Source organism: Anomalospiza imberbis, chromosome 5 (assembly GCF_031753505.1).
Source record: "Anomalospiza imberbis isolate Cuckoo-Finch-1a 21T00152 chromosome 5, ASM3175350v1, whole genome shotgun sequence".
In the NCBI taxonomy this organism is placed as follows: Eukaryota; Metazoa; Chordata; class Aves; order Passeriformes; family Viduidae; genus Anomalospiza; species Anomalospiza imberbis.
The window spans coordinates 24,212,675-24,227,972 of NC_089685.1; the positions used below are offsets into that span (position 1 = coordinate 24,212,675).

The 15,298-nt window shown below is 43.0% G+C and overlaps 1 protein-coding gene across 3 annotated transcripts in view; it reads right to left on the reverse strand.

The window, feature by feature from the left end:
- MET (MET proto-oncogene, receptor tyrosine kinase) overlaps positions 1-14,257 on the reverse strand; it is an 86,956-nt gene extending 72,699 nt beyond the window's left edge. The window contains exon 1 of one of the 3 annotated variants that reach the window (XM_068189913.1): positions 14,121-14,257. The gene's annotated coding sequence lies outside the window, so the exon portion shown is untranslated. Of the gene's footprint in view, positions 1-13,265; positions 13,408-13,885; positions 14,040-14,120 lie in introns of those variants that run through there. The other 2 variants (XM_068189915.1, XM_068189914.1) reach the window with 2 other exon arrangements.
- Positions 14,258-15,298: the final 1,041 nt, after the last annotated feature.

Consider the following 15,298-nt stretch of genomic DNA (forward strand, 5'->3'; position numbering starts at 1 on the left):
ACCAATCAAGAGCTAGGTATTGCTCAAAAAGATTAATTTAACAGGTGGAATACAGCATTTCTTGCAATTGAGATAAATTTCTCATGTGAGAAAATAGTACTCATTTTAAGGGATGAAGAATGAATTCCACAAACAACATGGATTAGAAATTCAGAATGTACACAGAATAACTGAAAACCAGAGAAATATGCCAAATAAAGTAGAACCGTCACTGTTTCTTCATGCTTATATTTGCAGATGGATTTGGATCTTTAAATAGAAGAGGACAGCTTTCCACATCTGGATGATAAGGATGGAAGGATTAAAAAAACCCTATTGTATTGTTTAGCAATTGCAGGAAAATAGAAAGCAAACTTTGAACAACACAATTGTTCCATTCTGTTCTTCTGAAATGCAAGTCAGCAATTGTGGAACTTAAGTAAGAAAATAACTGAGATGTTATTGTGGCTCTTTACCATTACAACTGAAGTAAAATAAACCCTGTTCTAGCATAGACTTAAGCTTGGTATCGGCAGCAAATAATTCAGCCTGATGACTAAGATATGAACATCTTACTCAGTCCAAAGGTTCAGTACAAGTAGAAGAAGAGCTATGTGTGTGTGAGTAGAGTAACATGCTATGCTTGATACAGTACATGTCACGACTAACACAAGGCAATACTGGTCTTCTGGGTCAGGATAGTGCATACAGAGATATTTGGGGGTCACTTCAAATTTTTCATGTTTGAACAGACTAATTCATCTCTTATCTATTTTCACCACATATGCAAAGCAAAGGCCTTTATCAACTTCCAGTGAGTTGAGATAAATGCAGACACAACCGGTGGACTGAGGAAATTAGACAAGCTCGTGTAAAGATACAATTTTTTGTTTCTGGTGTCACAGAAACACCTTACAGTAAGAGAAAGCAACATAGTTGCATTTCTGAGTTGATCCTGTTGATCAACTTTTTTGCATGAGTCTGAGCATTTTGTGGTTGTCTGCACTGAATGGGGACAGTGTGATTTCCTTGGAACGTAGCTCCTCCTTTTGTAAAGAGCCAAGTTGGCAAACCTGGCTGCAAGCACAGTTTTAGCTCAATTCCCTCAACTAGCCTCAGCACTTAGATTTACTACTTTATGTTTCATAATTATAACAGCTATCTACCTGAATTCTTGTACTGAAATGCAGAGCATATTTTGGAAGCCTTCCCTGTCTTGTAAAGCTAACAGCCTTCCATACTGTGATAATTAAAGGAATGGCATGGGTCATAAAAATGAAAAAGATTAAAAGGCAGAGAGTCATAAGTAACCAAGACAGAATACAGATTTGATCTAAATGTTCTAACACCAATTATGAATGATCTTGATGCAGGACATTTCCTGCAGTTTAATTGTCATTTGCTGCTAATGGTTCTTAGGAGTCCCTGAGATAATAACTCTTCCCAGCCAAACATTAATCTCTTAAAAAAAAAAAAAAGTTCTATATATCAATAGATACAGATGGTAAAGTATATTATATATGACAGCTATATCAAAATAGTGATGATATGGTATGTTTTATTAGAATGGTACCAATGGATCTACATGTCCACCAAATTAGCAAGTTTTCTTTTAATGTCATAGTAAATATAATAATATCAGCAACTAAAACCCAAGAAGTCCCTGAATTCTTCCAAGGTGTGGTACAAATACCTAGGATACTAAGCAAAAGAAATTGTGCTGGCTGTTCTTTCCTCTGAAATAGCTAGCAGGACGGTGTCAGGCAGTGGCTTTCTGCTTGGCGGGCACACATAAAGCATGCCACTGTGTGCCATGACTTCACTCTTTTTAGTTAATGTGTCTCCAAGAGCCACAAGGCAAATTAGCAACCAAACTTACGGTCAAGGATTTCCAAAAGGTTGCTGATGCCTTGCTTGATACACAGCTTGTCAAGATGAGATGTCATGGTCAAACCCTGTACGGTCCCAGCAAGATCAGCACATCTGTATGACTGAGCTGGGCTCACATATTTGGAGAACTGGCCCAGAGGCTGGAATGAGTCCCTCAGCTCTCCTTTACTCAGCTTGCTCGGCATGGCTTATCCAGGGAAAGGAAAAACTAAGAAAAAGCTCTGCTTGTGGACCTGTATCAGCACTGTACAGAGGACTTTAAGTTGCCTCCAAGTCATGTCCTTGCATCTAGGAACTTTTCTGGGGGGAACTGGTCTGGCCTGGCACAATCCATTGGGTTGATACTGTGTTGGGCTGATATTGTGCTTTGTCTGCATATATACTTAGTGCTGGAAAGCAGACTACACTTCTTCCATGCTCAAGCTGGCTCCACAACATATAACCATGATTGTGTAATGCTATGTTTGAGATAATCAGCCCTGCCAAACACAAACCACCTCTATGCAAAGCTTTGGTGGTCTTTGCCCCAAGTGAAAACGTGGTGCAAACACTCAAAACAGCTACAAACAAAACTGAATTGGCTGTGTTTGTAAATTTGCTAGTGAAAGCAATGGGGTCTTTATTTATGCCTCAGCTTCATACACTATCTGATACCAAAGTTAATAACCTGATGGCCTACTTAGCTTCATAGCAGCTTTTTGATAATCAAACAGGAACAATATCAAGGATAGTGTTCATTTCCCATCTGTGTTTGGTTAGGAGGTTATGACCTTTTCTTTTTAATGCTGACCTTGCTTTTGTCACTGTAAGTTTATGTTATTGCAGTGCACTTTAACTGATGCCCTACTTTCTCTCAGTTTAGAAGGGGAGTTAATGACAACTCATTGGCATGACTGCTGCCTTGCTGCGAACCTGTGATTCATGATCGCCTTCCAAGGACTTTACAGAATTGGCATTCATAAATCCCGAAATGGCCTGGGACCAGCCTATCTGACATCCTGGCTCTCACCAGAGGCAACAGTGTCACAGCTGCAATCAGGAGAGTGGCTGATCTGTACCAGCCTCAGCTCCCTTTTTTTTGGCAGATGTCCCTCAGCAAGGGTCCATCAGCCACAGTTTTTATTTTGAAATATTGTGTTGACCTTCAGAAGATGCTGAAAAGCTCAACAGTTTGAAGAAGGAGCTCAGGGATGGCTGAGAAGTCTGAGATTTTCATGCTAATAGGATCTTTTTTTGTGTGTTTGTTTCTGAAAGGATTTTTTTGTCTGGTTCATTTACTTTCTTTCAGCCTGTCCTCTCCCCTCATTTGAAGAGATCTGGGAGGCTAAAATGTGCAACTGCTGCTCTTCAGAGGTTCTCACTTATACTGGGCCCAGAATGAGGTTTTGGACTTGTTCAGACCCCGGAATGCTTCATTTGGAAATCTGGAGCCAAATAAGGAGTCTGTGAGATAAGCAAAGAGGCTGTTTCCAAACTTCAGAGGGTATTTACCTTTCTCATAGGGGTGAAATGAGGATAATGATTCCATTCTTACAGAACACCTCCAAAACACAGAAGGCTTAGTGCTGGTGTTTACTACAGGCATGGCACAGAAAGGCTGAGCTATAGGATGGTGCCCTCCATCAAGGGGCTGATTTAGAACCATGGTCCTCATCTCCTGCATGAGCAGGCTGGCCAAAGGTCTAAATCTGGGACCTGGGATTGGCTCTGCTGCTTTTGCCCGCTGCCCTCTCTCTGCAGTCCCTGCCTGCACTCTCCTGCTCTTTAGCCATGAATGAGATCCAGCAATCCACCACCCCATGGCCATTCCTCACTCTCCTCCTTTTCTTCCTGTCCTGGTGGGAAGATGCAGAGAGTGGAATGTGAGTCCTCCTAGGCAAAGCTGTCCTGATGCTTTGGAGCCAAGCCAGCTGGGAGGAAGACAGGGGACGGCGCGTGGTGCTTGAGGCTGCCTGTCAGCAGCAGGACCTGTGCCTGGCTCCATCCTGTCTGGGCACTGCAAAGGAGCTTGGCTGGGAGCTGTAACCCAGCCAGGACTCAGAGTCTCTTATTGCTCTGTCTTCTCTTCCAGAACTCCAGCTCAGGTGAGATCCAGGGAATATTCAGCAAAAAATGCACACTGATTAATCTAAGCACCTGAGAGCTTTGTGGCCAGTGAGTGTTAGCTTTTTAGATCCCTTTGTTGGGCTTGTGCCCTGAACTCACTCTAAACCCCATTTTAGATGCCAAATCAGCCTCTCTGGATTTTCCCCATAATATTAAGCTTGGTCTGTTTATCCAAAAGGAAAATAAAATGGCAGTGTTAAAATTGGAAATTGGTCAGTAAATGCATGTTTTTAATTTAGGACTTCACAGTGAAACAATTGCTCCTGAGCATGATATTTTATTTAACAGTTGATATTTAATTCAATATTTTGGGTACTGAACAAAGGTCACTGTCATTTAGCATGAACATTTTCTTTTACATCCCTGCTCCTACTAAAAATATTCAAATTAAATTGTATTACTTAATAACACTGTGCATGTTGTGTTGAGACAAAAAATATGGACTGTGATTAATAATTACTCACTTACGCATTTTAAATTTGAACAAAATACAAATGTTTGGGGCGAGGATGGACAGATCTTGACTCTTACACACCTGGCTTTCACACAAAAGTCTGGTTTTGGACCTAAGCTAGGTCAGGATAAGCTACATTCCTCCACTGTGAAGCCATCATCTTTTCCAAGACTTGACTCCACAGTCTCTATGCAATCATTGCTCTCATTGATTCCTGTGATAGTTGAGCTGACTAAGGACTAGAGAACAGGGTGCTTAAGACAGGCTGAAAGACGGAAGATCAGTGGCAATGACAGAATCTCAATACTACCTCATTTAAAATGAGCAATAGATGATAGAGGGTAAATACTGAGATGCAGAAGACATAACAGGAATGATAGGTGAAGAAGAGTAAATCTTTAAAATCCTATATATTGTTAATGAAGATGATAATTACTCTTTTCAGAAAGGCTGAATTAACCAACACTGCATTTCTAAGTAACTAGCTAATGGACACAAGCATTATCTTTCCAGAAGTCTTTGAAATCCCTATAAACCATGAATAGTCAAGTATTTGACTGATGGGCTTTTACCCCTGTTAATAGCATGTGATGGTGGTCTCAGTAAATAACATAACTTTAGATTTCCCCCTTGCAGCTGGGGAAGGGGTACTTTCTTATTTTTAAGCCACCTCTTATTGCTCCTTGCTGCTTCCTGAAAGGGTCTTTATAATTTGAAAACAATTCACTGGTTGTTACCTTATTTTTGTGCCCTGCAGGGGATTTTGGGTGCACAGACTCTGCTCAGATAAGCAGGGACTTCTCCCACTGCAGTCAGGGGAATTTTTAAGCCATTCCTGTTTACCTGCAGACAGAGGCTGACCCAGCTTGTGTTTTACCAACAAGAGAATTGTGGCATTATTTGCATAAAATAAGTTATTTCAAATTATGTTATATGAAAACTTCTCAATTTGAAAACAAACAAACAAAAACACAACTTGGCCATCTTCAGGTAGCAGCAAAGTTGTCTCTGAGCTCTACCACAGCTGATTTTATCACAGCAGCTTACATATGAAGAAAAATAAATACATACTTATTTTTGTAAATGTGTTTTCTGAAGGAAGGAAAGAAAACTCCACAGAACTGGAAAACAGGCCTTCTAACTGAAAATGACCACACAAGGTATTTTTCCTTTTTTTACCTCTGCATGAAAATCATAGACTTCTGTTCTGCAATTAGAATGTCATTAATGATTTTTGTGATTTCATGTACACTTGTGCTGACTTTACTTACCTTCTGTCTGGCTCTCACCTCAACTTCTATTAGCATGTTCTGCATTCAGAACACTTTTTCTCATGTAGCCTTCAACAGTCACCCAGGAAAAAAAAAGGTGACTGTTGTTGGTTAGGTCTTTTTTAAATAAAACCAGGAGAAGGAGAGAATCATCCCTTTCTCACAAATGGACATGCCTTGCAATCCCTCTCTTTGGTATACATAAGGTCAGGATAAAAAGGACAAAAATCAAATGGAATCCGATAGAAATAATAACTGAATTCTATGGCATTTAATGGAAGATAAAATGTAATGAGATTTTAACATGCAGTTCTGAAGGACAAACAGATTGAATAGTAAACTTCATAGGATAATTCAGAAACTTATAGCAAGGTTCCCATCCTAGACTGAATAGGATTTTCCCATTGTGGAAATTTATGGTGGAGAGCTAACAAGATCTTGAAAATGTCACAGGAGAGGACATCCCCAGAAAAGGAGCTACTTAATCCTCTGAGAAGGGAAAAGGACACAGTGAAATGTTGCCACCATGTCATGTACTCTGGTAATTTGTTTGCAAGGCCAGTGTTTGCAATATCAGGCAAAACAGACATTTGGGAATTTCAGATTCTGACTGCAATAGGCTTAATATCCCCTAAATACTAGGAAATTAAGAAATCAAAGTAAAGCATAAAGATATAGTGCATGTCTGGGTCCTCTGTCTGCTTTCAACTATTGCATTGTTTCCATTGAAGGTGACAGAATTTACACCCTGACTTTAACTAAAGGCACCTACATCCTGGCTGGGGAAACATCCCCATTTACTATCTGAAAGTGCTGCAAACACACACAGTGATAAAACTCATTATCATGCAGCACTCCATCCTTGAACATGTATAGGAAGGCAAAAGCAAAGCATTCAGTTTTCCTTCATCAAAGTTTTCCTTCACCAGAAGAGTTAAACAACAGTTAAGATAGTTTTCAATCATCTGCTGCAAGCTAAATTGCATCTTCAAACACGAACAACATTTTCCACTCATCTAAATGGATGGTAAATACATTTTTTAGGGTGAAATTTGGATTATTTTCTCCGATGCAGAAGTGCTTTATCATACAGGGAGCTCCACATTGGCTCACTGCATACTGGACCCCATTACTGTTTGCATTCTACCTATTCTTTAAAAGATTATTAATATGGCAATTGTATTTTTTTTTTACTTCAGCTTTGGGCATTTGTAAGAGTGATATCGAATACTGAGTATTAAAAAGGAACATTTTCCCTCGGGAAAAATACTGGCCTCTAATCCAAAGAGCAAAAGCAATAAACCTAAATAGTTTGAGGAAAGGTTTTACAGGACAGTAATATATAACATGCAAAATTAGTACCTCCTCTCTAGAAATAGACAGGAAAATTGAATATAATTAAAGTAATTCATTTAAAATTTTCAGCGACATCAGGAAAGGGCAATTAATCAACTTTTAACATTAATTCAACTACCATCACCTGTCATTGTCTTCAGCAAAGCTGCCTCACTCTCTTTTATCCTGCTTTCTCACACTTAACAGAATCTCATATTATTTAGATGAGAAGACACATGAAAGTGTATATATAATAATACCCATATAATAACACCCATAACAGATATCAGGATGTGTAATAGCAATAGATAAAAGGATATATAATTCCCATAACAGAAATCCTCATACAATTTTGAATGCAGAACAGTCTCAAAGATAGAGAACAATCCAAGATCCAAGTCTGAGTTACTCCAGCATATAACTAAGACAAATGAAACTTGTCGAGTTATTTCAGCTTGTTTTTTTTTTTTTTTTTTTCCTAGTCATGCTTTGGGACAATCCACAGATCTGGAACTTTTTTCTTGGCCTACATAGAATGCTGGGCTTACTTGGAAACTTGCTACTTTTATCCTCACAGGATCATCCACAATGCGGGTGTGTAGGGGGGAAGAAGCAAACCCCAATGTCTTAATTAATTTCTGTGATGGTCCTAAAATTCTAGTGATTTAGTTTGGATCAACCAATCCAAAACACACGCTTATTTATGATGCAGCTAAAGACAAAACAATAAAAAGTCATGTATGTCTCTAGGCATTTACATGGCACAATAGACCTCTATCAAGCTTGAAATTTCACTAGGTAGATTAGTTTCAAAACAAAGTAAAAGAAAGGTGAGATTCAGCATCCAATACAAACAAACTAAAAATAAACAAATAAACAAAAGAAACATTAATTAAGAAACATTAAATAAGTAAGTTTGGAATTCTAATTGTAGATGATAAAATTTTCATCTAACTCATTAAACATGCTCAGAAAGTATTTGTTTCCACAAAATTTGGATGAAAAAAGATAGTTCCTGCAGGACTAATGAGAAAAAATTTATGTCAAAAAAGATACATCAACATTCTGTTAAAGTCAGAGAAGAGGAAATCCAGTTTTGAAACACGGTGCAGACACACACAAAACCAGAGCTAAATCCAGTGTCCATGAAGAGTCAGTGGCAAAACTCCCAGGGACAACCACGAGGCCACAGTCTTGCTCTTACCAGAAAAGTGGCACAACTACAAAAACAGGTAAAAAAAGCCAGTTTCCTAAGATCCACATGTGTTGTTGGAGGCCTGAGTGTTTCAGTGGGTGATAAAGGGATGGAATTCAGCTGAGGGCATGTTCTGCCAGATGTGGGCAGGGGTAGCAGCCAGCAAAGCTGGGGCTGGGTGTGGACATCCCACATCCAGAGCCATGTGGCTCTCAGCCCTAACAAATGCTCGGTGTAATCAGTCCATTAGTCCAGGTTTCTCCCAGTCCCAGACAGTTGTTTAAAATGAGCATTATTTGAAGCAAACCAGAAACCTTAACAGTGTATTTCATAAATAACAGTAACTTTACTGCCTAAATTCATGGTGGTCCAGCCTTGTTACTACTGTAGGCAAAATGCCTGAGTCTCATCTCCTCTCCCCTCTGAAGGAGGTTCAGCTATGGCAGGTAGGGTTCAAGGGCACGCCCCAAGGTCACAAATCTACGCAACCCAGACACCAAGAGGCAAGAGTATTATATATGCTATATTTTTGGTCACCTGCCCATATCTAAACAGCTGAAAACCCTTCAGGTATTACATGGCATCTTCCTGAAGTAGGGCTACCACCTGGAGGCCACCTGCTGGCCTGCTCTTTCTGAAGAGAAGCAGAAAACTTCATGTAACTGTTCAGTCACAACCAAAGTTATGATTCTAGCCATTTTATAAAATAAATTATACATTTGGCAAATTTCATATCCTTATGCTGAAAGAAAATCTGGCTGAAGCAAAAAACTTCCTGTGTGGGAAGCAAACAACTTACATAATATAAAATTGTCAATAAAAATTAATTACTTATAGCTTAAATCTAGCTGCCTTTTTAAGTGTGTCTCCTCAATTAACTGAGTCTGCTTGTAGAAGTGTAACTGAGAGGCCCCTGTGCTTCATCATCAACTCCAGAGCCATGCTATTTTGAAAATAAAAGACCTGTATCCTGTCCAAAAAATAAACTCTGGAGGTGACTTGCCATGTTGCCATTTTGGATTACAAAAAAATACTCAGCCAACACACAGGGGAAGGCTTAATTCCAGCAAACACACACATAAACAGGAAACCTCTCTCCAGTCAGAAGGTATTTTTCCTTCGTACAATGGGGTTCAAAGATGTGTCATCATATAGTTTAAAACAATTACTAAGGAACCTTACCATTTCCAATAGTTTAGGAATAGAGTTGGCTTTCACAGTTGAAAGTCTGTCTGAACATGCATGGGAAGCACACAAAACTAACAAATATATGCTGGCTTAGGCCAGTGTAGAATTTTTAATCAATAAGCATGTCAAGCTGGGGGACAGAGGGGAGGGAATCAATTTTCAGAAGGGAAATGGTAACAACTGTAGATTTAATCAAATTGCAGATGCAATCCCTTAGTATTCTCAATATTTTTTAAAGAAAGTAGCTCCATGGCAAAGAATGAATTTCAATAAATGTCACATATTTAGGTTTATTGCTGAACTTTTAAATTTATCAAGCTATGTCACTGATCCCTCACAGAAATGATGACCATACATGTCAAAAAGATTTTCATACTGTTTAGCTGGATAAATATCAAAATGAAGGAACTGCAGTAAAGGAAAGCAACTAACATAAAAAACTGTTACTTCTGTATGACTACAGGAAAAAAATATATGCCAGTGTGACTCTTCAATGTGAGGCTAAGGCTGCAATGTACACAACAAAGGGGATAGCTATCAAATACCATGGTGATGGCCATGGTGTGAACACTTGAGCAAAATGAAAATCTTCTGAAAGCATTTGGCAATTTTCCTTCCCCATGCATTTGCAATCAAATTTATCATGAATTCAAACAAGAACCTTTTGCTGCCTTCCATACAAAAGGACAATTGCATGTTAATTTTCTTGGGACAAGCAGAAGAGACTATCAGAGCTGTAGGATGCACAGAAAAAGCAGCATTTCGTTCAAGAATTTTAAGCTTGTTAAACTCCTCGGCACTGCAGAAAATCTTCTGTTATTGACAACTGCTTGAAAAATTAAATGTTCTGGAGCACTTGCTTCCCTGGAGACTGGTGTGCCAGGAGGAGAGGCAGAGGAAAGGTTTCACACCATTCTCTGCTACTGTTGCACCACATGCACCCCAGTGCCTGGCTTATGCACACAGCCACTCCTTAAAATACAAATTCAAGGGTTATAAGCCCCTCAAATTATTTATCTCCAGTTCTACTTTCCACTCTCATATTTGGTATACTCAATTGCAACTAATTCAATGAAAGTCCATCTGAGCCAAGAGGACTCAGTCACCATCCAGCCACATCAAGTGACTGAAAAAGATCATAGCGTGACTAAAAAGTCCCAGAACAGATCAAAAACCATGACAATCTACTTGGGAACACTGTTTGCTTCAAAGGAGTTATATCCTGGAGTAACGTGGTCTGATAACTTTACCTCTCTTTTCTTTTTCTAATGTTTAAAATTAGAGGGAAAAAAAAAAACTATTATCTTCTTGTACAACATCATAGTTTTCCTCAAGGCAAATAGCTTGGCAATTTGCTAGGTTTGTTAATGCAAGGGGAAAGTTAGCACACATACCATGTGTTTGAATGCCTTTGGAAATTAGATTGAAACACTGATTTGATTTCCTAAAAGGTATCTTAAACAAGGCAAGGTTAGAGATTTGGAGAGTAATGAGAATTTGTGTGACTTCAAACAGCTCTACATAAAACAGACCTGATATTCTAGGGGGAAAAAGGTCACCTAATTATTCGTTTCCTGAAGGCCCTGTCTATACTACATTTCCCCTGGGTAAGGAAACTGATTTAAAAATGGCTTCTGCTAACATGTTTGCATCAGTCGCTATGTATGAGACAGAGATTTTTTTAAGCCACTGCCAAGAAAAACACATCATTTTTGTAAGAGAACAACAGAAACCTCCTCATCCTGGCTATAGCAAAAAGATGCCATCCTCAGAGTCCTGCATGGAGCTGTGGCCCTGTCTCCTTGGTGATGACATGCTGCTTGGGGCAATGTGGCATGACCACCAGTGGTGCGTTGCACTGGTTTAATTACCAAATACAGCCTTTGCATAGGAAGCAAAATCACCAATTGTGCCCACAGCAGACAAGAAGCACAGGTTGATGGTTCATCTGAGGGTAACAGCCTCATGAAACATGAAGTTGTGCCACCAGCTCAAAGGACAGACGGCAAGGTAGCAACAGGGGGTAGAAAGCCTGGACATAAGGGTTTCACAGGAACCCACCACAAAGCTGGTGTTGCCATCCAAAATCTTAGCAAGGTGTGTTTTAAGTGTCACACACTGCATGCATTCCTTCTGCTTTGCACCAAACAGATCCTTGTAATCCCCTACCCAATTTTGTGTTTCTGTAGTTTCAGAGAATGCTGTTCAGCTACCCTACCCCTTTCTTGTTCAAGAAATGATGTGTAGTGCTGAGAGAGCCCAAGCAGGATTTCCCTTACACTAGATATTTCACAAACACACATGGAGATGGAGGACCTCTCCTTGCTTTCTGCCTGAAGCAAATGAAGTCTAGACACATGCCCACCACAAAGCAATCGTGGCACAAAGCAGATCACCCAGTGCTCTGTGACTCCCACCGCTGCAGCTCTGCCTCTCTGGCTGCCCCAGCACAGCACGCTGCCGGCATCAGGTTCCCTTTGTGGCTGCGAAGGCAAGACTGCTGCTCTTACACTGCAGCCAGCTGTGCCAGTTAGTCTCTCGAGTTCTGGAAGCCAGATTTGGGAGGCAGCAGGCTTTGACTTTCTCCTCTGAGTTGAAAAATTCAGAGCAGATATTTGCAGATGATAGAAGAATAAGAGTAGGTGGGTTGCCCCCTTTGATTGCATTGGACAAGCAAGAAGAGGTTACAGGTCATCAGCTAAGGTACTAGAAAACCATAAGAGCAGGAGAATCAGGATGGGAAAGGCAGTGCTGGGAAGACAACACTTGCTACTTACTTTTGCTTTCATGAGCTTTTTATTAAACCTCTGCTGAATTTTGGCTTTCTAGCCGCCTTGCCCTGACTCAGTGAGCTCCCATCCATCTATGGCTGCACTGTCATCTACACTTGAGCAAATAACACATCTATGAACCCCTCTCCAGCCACAATATGTGCTCTTTAGCTTACCAATAAAGAACTGCTATCTATGCAGTGGTTAACCTCTGAAGAAAAGAAAAAAAGAAAAAAGAAAGAAAAAAGGGGAGAAAATAGGGGGGGAAATAGAGAAAAAAGGAGAAAATCCTTACAGGAAAATAAAGACAATTCATTCCCTCTCCACCAAAAAGGCACAGAAGTTGACTCTCTCTTCTCCAAATAGCAAGATGAATGTTTTACAAAATATCCCAGTTTCCAAAGGATTCAGTTTGTATTAGAAGACAGAAAAAGAATCATACAATGCTGAAGAAGGATTAGGGCACAAAGAACAAGCAATACAATCATTCTCCAAGTTACTGTTTTCAACATGCAGCTCCTGCCAAAGGCTAGCTTTTTGCTGTCGCAGTGTATGATCTGTAAACATTTAACCAGCTCTCTGAGAAACATGTAAGACCCTTTATCTTGCCTGATTATGAATCCAAACCTCTCAGATCTAAAATACAAAGACAACAAAAAAGAGACACCATCCTCTTTTCCCAGCTGGACAATGAAAAAAGCACCTGTGGGATGAAAGCAAATGAACTATCACACAGGGCTTAGGTTCTTCGAGAAAAGCATGCACTGCTGCTTGAATAAACCTCCTACAGATTACAAACGCACAGTTTGTTAAACAACACTGGTATTTGATTATTAATGCCTATTGATGTATGTGCAAAACTTCCAATTTCTAATGACTGCATTCAGTTTTATAAAGGCTAAGACCACATAATTTAATGCTGACATGGAAACAGTGGTGGAATGCCATTATATGAGCCCTTTGCGATTTGTTTACCGTTCGAAGCAAATTCCGCTTTTAAAAATGGAATAATAATTAAAAAAAAAAAAAAACTAACCCAAAACAAACCCCAAAAATAACAACAGAAAAGGCCATACCGCAAGGAAAACTGTGAACGCCGCGCAACCATAAAGTACACATCCCCAACTTGGGGAATCCCGCAGGCTCACCCTGCGCCTCACGGAAGGCCGTCGAACCGGCCACCACAAACGCGGAGCCACCGTCTTGGAGTTGGAACTTCCAGGCTGCACTGCCGGACACTGCCCCGCGGCGCGCTCCTGCCGCGCCCGCACAGCGGGCAGGGGCGGGAGGGGCAGCGGCTCAGGCTGCGGCCAAGGGGCGCTGCCGACAGCATCCCGGGAAGCGCTGCCCGCCCTGCCCGCGGAGCGCTGCCCGGGAAGCGCTGCCCGCCCTGCCCGCGGAGCGCTGCCCGGGAAGCGCTGCCCGCCCTGCCCTACCCCGCCTGCAGCGGCGGCGTCGCGGGCGTACCCGGGTCCCGGCGCCCGCGGAGCCCGGCCGGGGCAGGGGCCAGCCGGCAGCCCCGCACCGCTATCACCTGGCCCCGCGGCGCCCGGCCCGCCCCGGCAGAGCAGCGGCGGCCGCCGCGCTCCCGCGAAGTTCCCGGGCGGGGCACAGCGCAGCACCGTGCCGCTGCCCGTCCTCCCCCGCTCCCGGCTCATCTCGCTCCCCGCGTCCCCCCACGGGTGCCGGTCCTTACCGGAGAGGAGCGGGCTGCGCGCCGGCACCACGGCCGGAGGGGCGAGCGCTGCACCCCGGCGGGCTGGGCTGGCTCCGCGGTCCTGGCCCGGCAGCCGGCCCAGCCCGGGCGGGCGGGGCGGAGCGGGGCGCAGCCCGACGCACCTCCGCGGCCCCGCGCCGCTCTGCCGCTCCCCTCCGCCCCGCGGGCTCAGGCTCCCCCCGGCCCAGCCCCAGCCCCGCGCTGCTGTCCCTACCTGGGGGCGGCAGGGGCTGTGCGCCCCGGCGGGCAGGGGCGTCCCTCCCTCCCGCACGGCACCTGGGCTGCGGGGCGGCTCTCCGCGCCCTTCCCTCAGGCGCCTCCGCCGCGCTGGTGGCGGCTCCCAGCGGTAAATCAGCCGGTCCCCGCGCTCCCTCCGCCCCTCCGGCGCGGTCCTGACCTGCCTGTGACTCACCACATCGCAGGAGCCCGGGTGCGCGGTGGGGGGAAGGAGGGAGGGGGGCCTCCTTCTCTCGCTCCCCCTCCCCTCCTTTCTTCCCCTCGTCCCTCCCGGCCAGGCGCTCCCAGCTCGGGGGCAGGAGGGATGGCTGTCACTCCCCAGATGGGGAAAGCCAGGAGGGAACCCTCGGTGGACCTTATCCTGCACCTCGGCGTTTTCAGGCCAAGTGAGTGCCAGTGGTGTGCAGGCACAGCCTCCCTCCTCACTCGCAGCCGCAGGGCACCCACTATCAGGTGTCAGTGCCTGACTGATGCTAAAGCCTAACCCTAAGAGGTCAAGATATGGGCACCCCATGGCTTGTCCCAAGACCCCCCTAGGCTGTGTAGTAATGAACAGATTTAGCCCATATTGCACTATCATGGTGTCGGTGCTGACTGTGCTTTAAATGTCTATCCACATGTAATTCAAACAAATGACCTCAGTTTATATAGACTATCAAGTAGCTGTCTTCCCCCATACGTGCTTCCTACAGGGTACTAAACTGCACAGGTTGGGGTTTTTTCCTCACAAGGTTTGCAAAGCAGATGATGACTTCATCTTTCAGAGGTTCTGAGAAACTGAGTCACTCAGCAATACTGCCTGTGCAATGTACACTTGTGGAGCTGCCGAGAGACTGCAAGTCTCAACACTGGGGCATGCAGCAAAGGATCCATCTTTTTTTCTGGTAACGAGTTTCAGCAGCTACTGATTTAAACCAGATTTTAAGTGAAAGGCTCCATATTCCAATAGAAGTTACTGGAGACATCTATTTTCCCTTTGCTTGCTTCCTTTTTTGGCCCCAACTCTGCTCCCCTTAATCATACCATTTAAACTGATGAACGTTTTTCATGAGTGAAGTACGAGGAACTGTAAGAAACACTGCCCAGTTTCATGATTAACCATGGGAAAAATGTCAGACCTTACATCAAAACATTCTGTAAGGAAAATTACATATT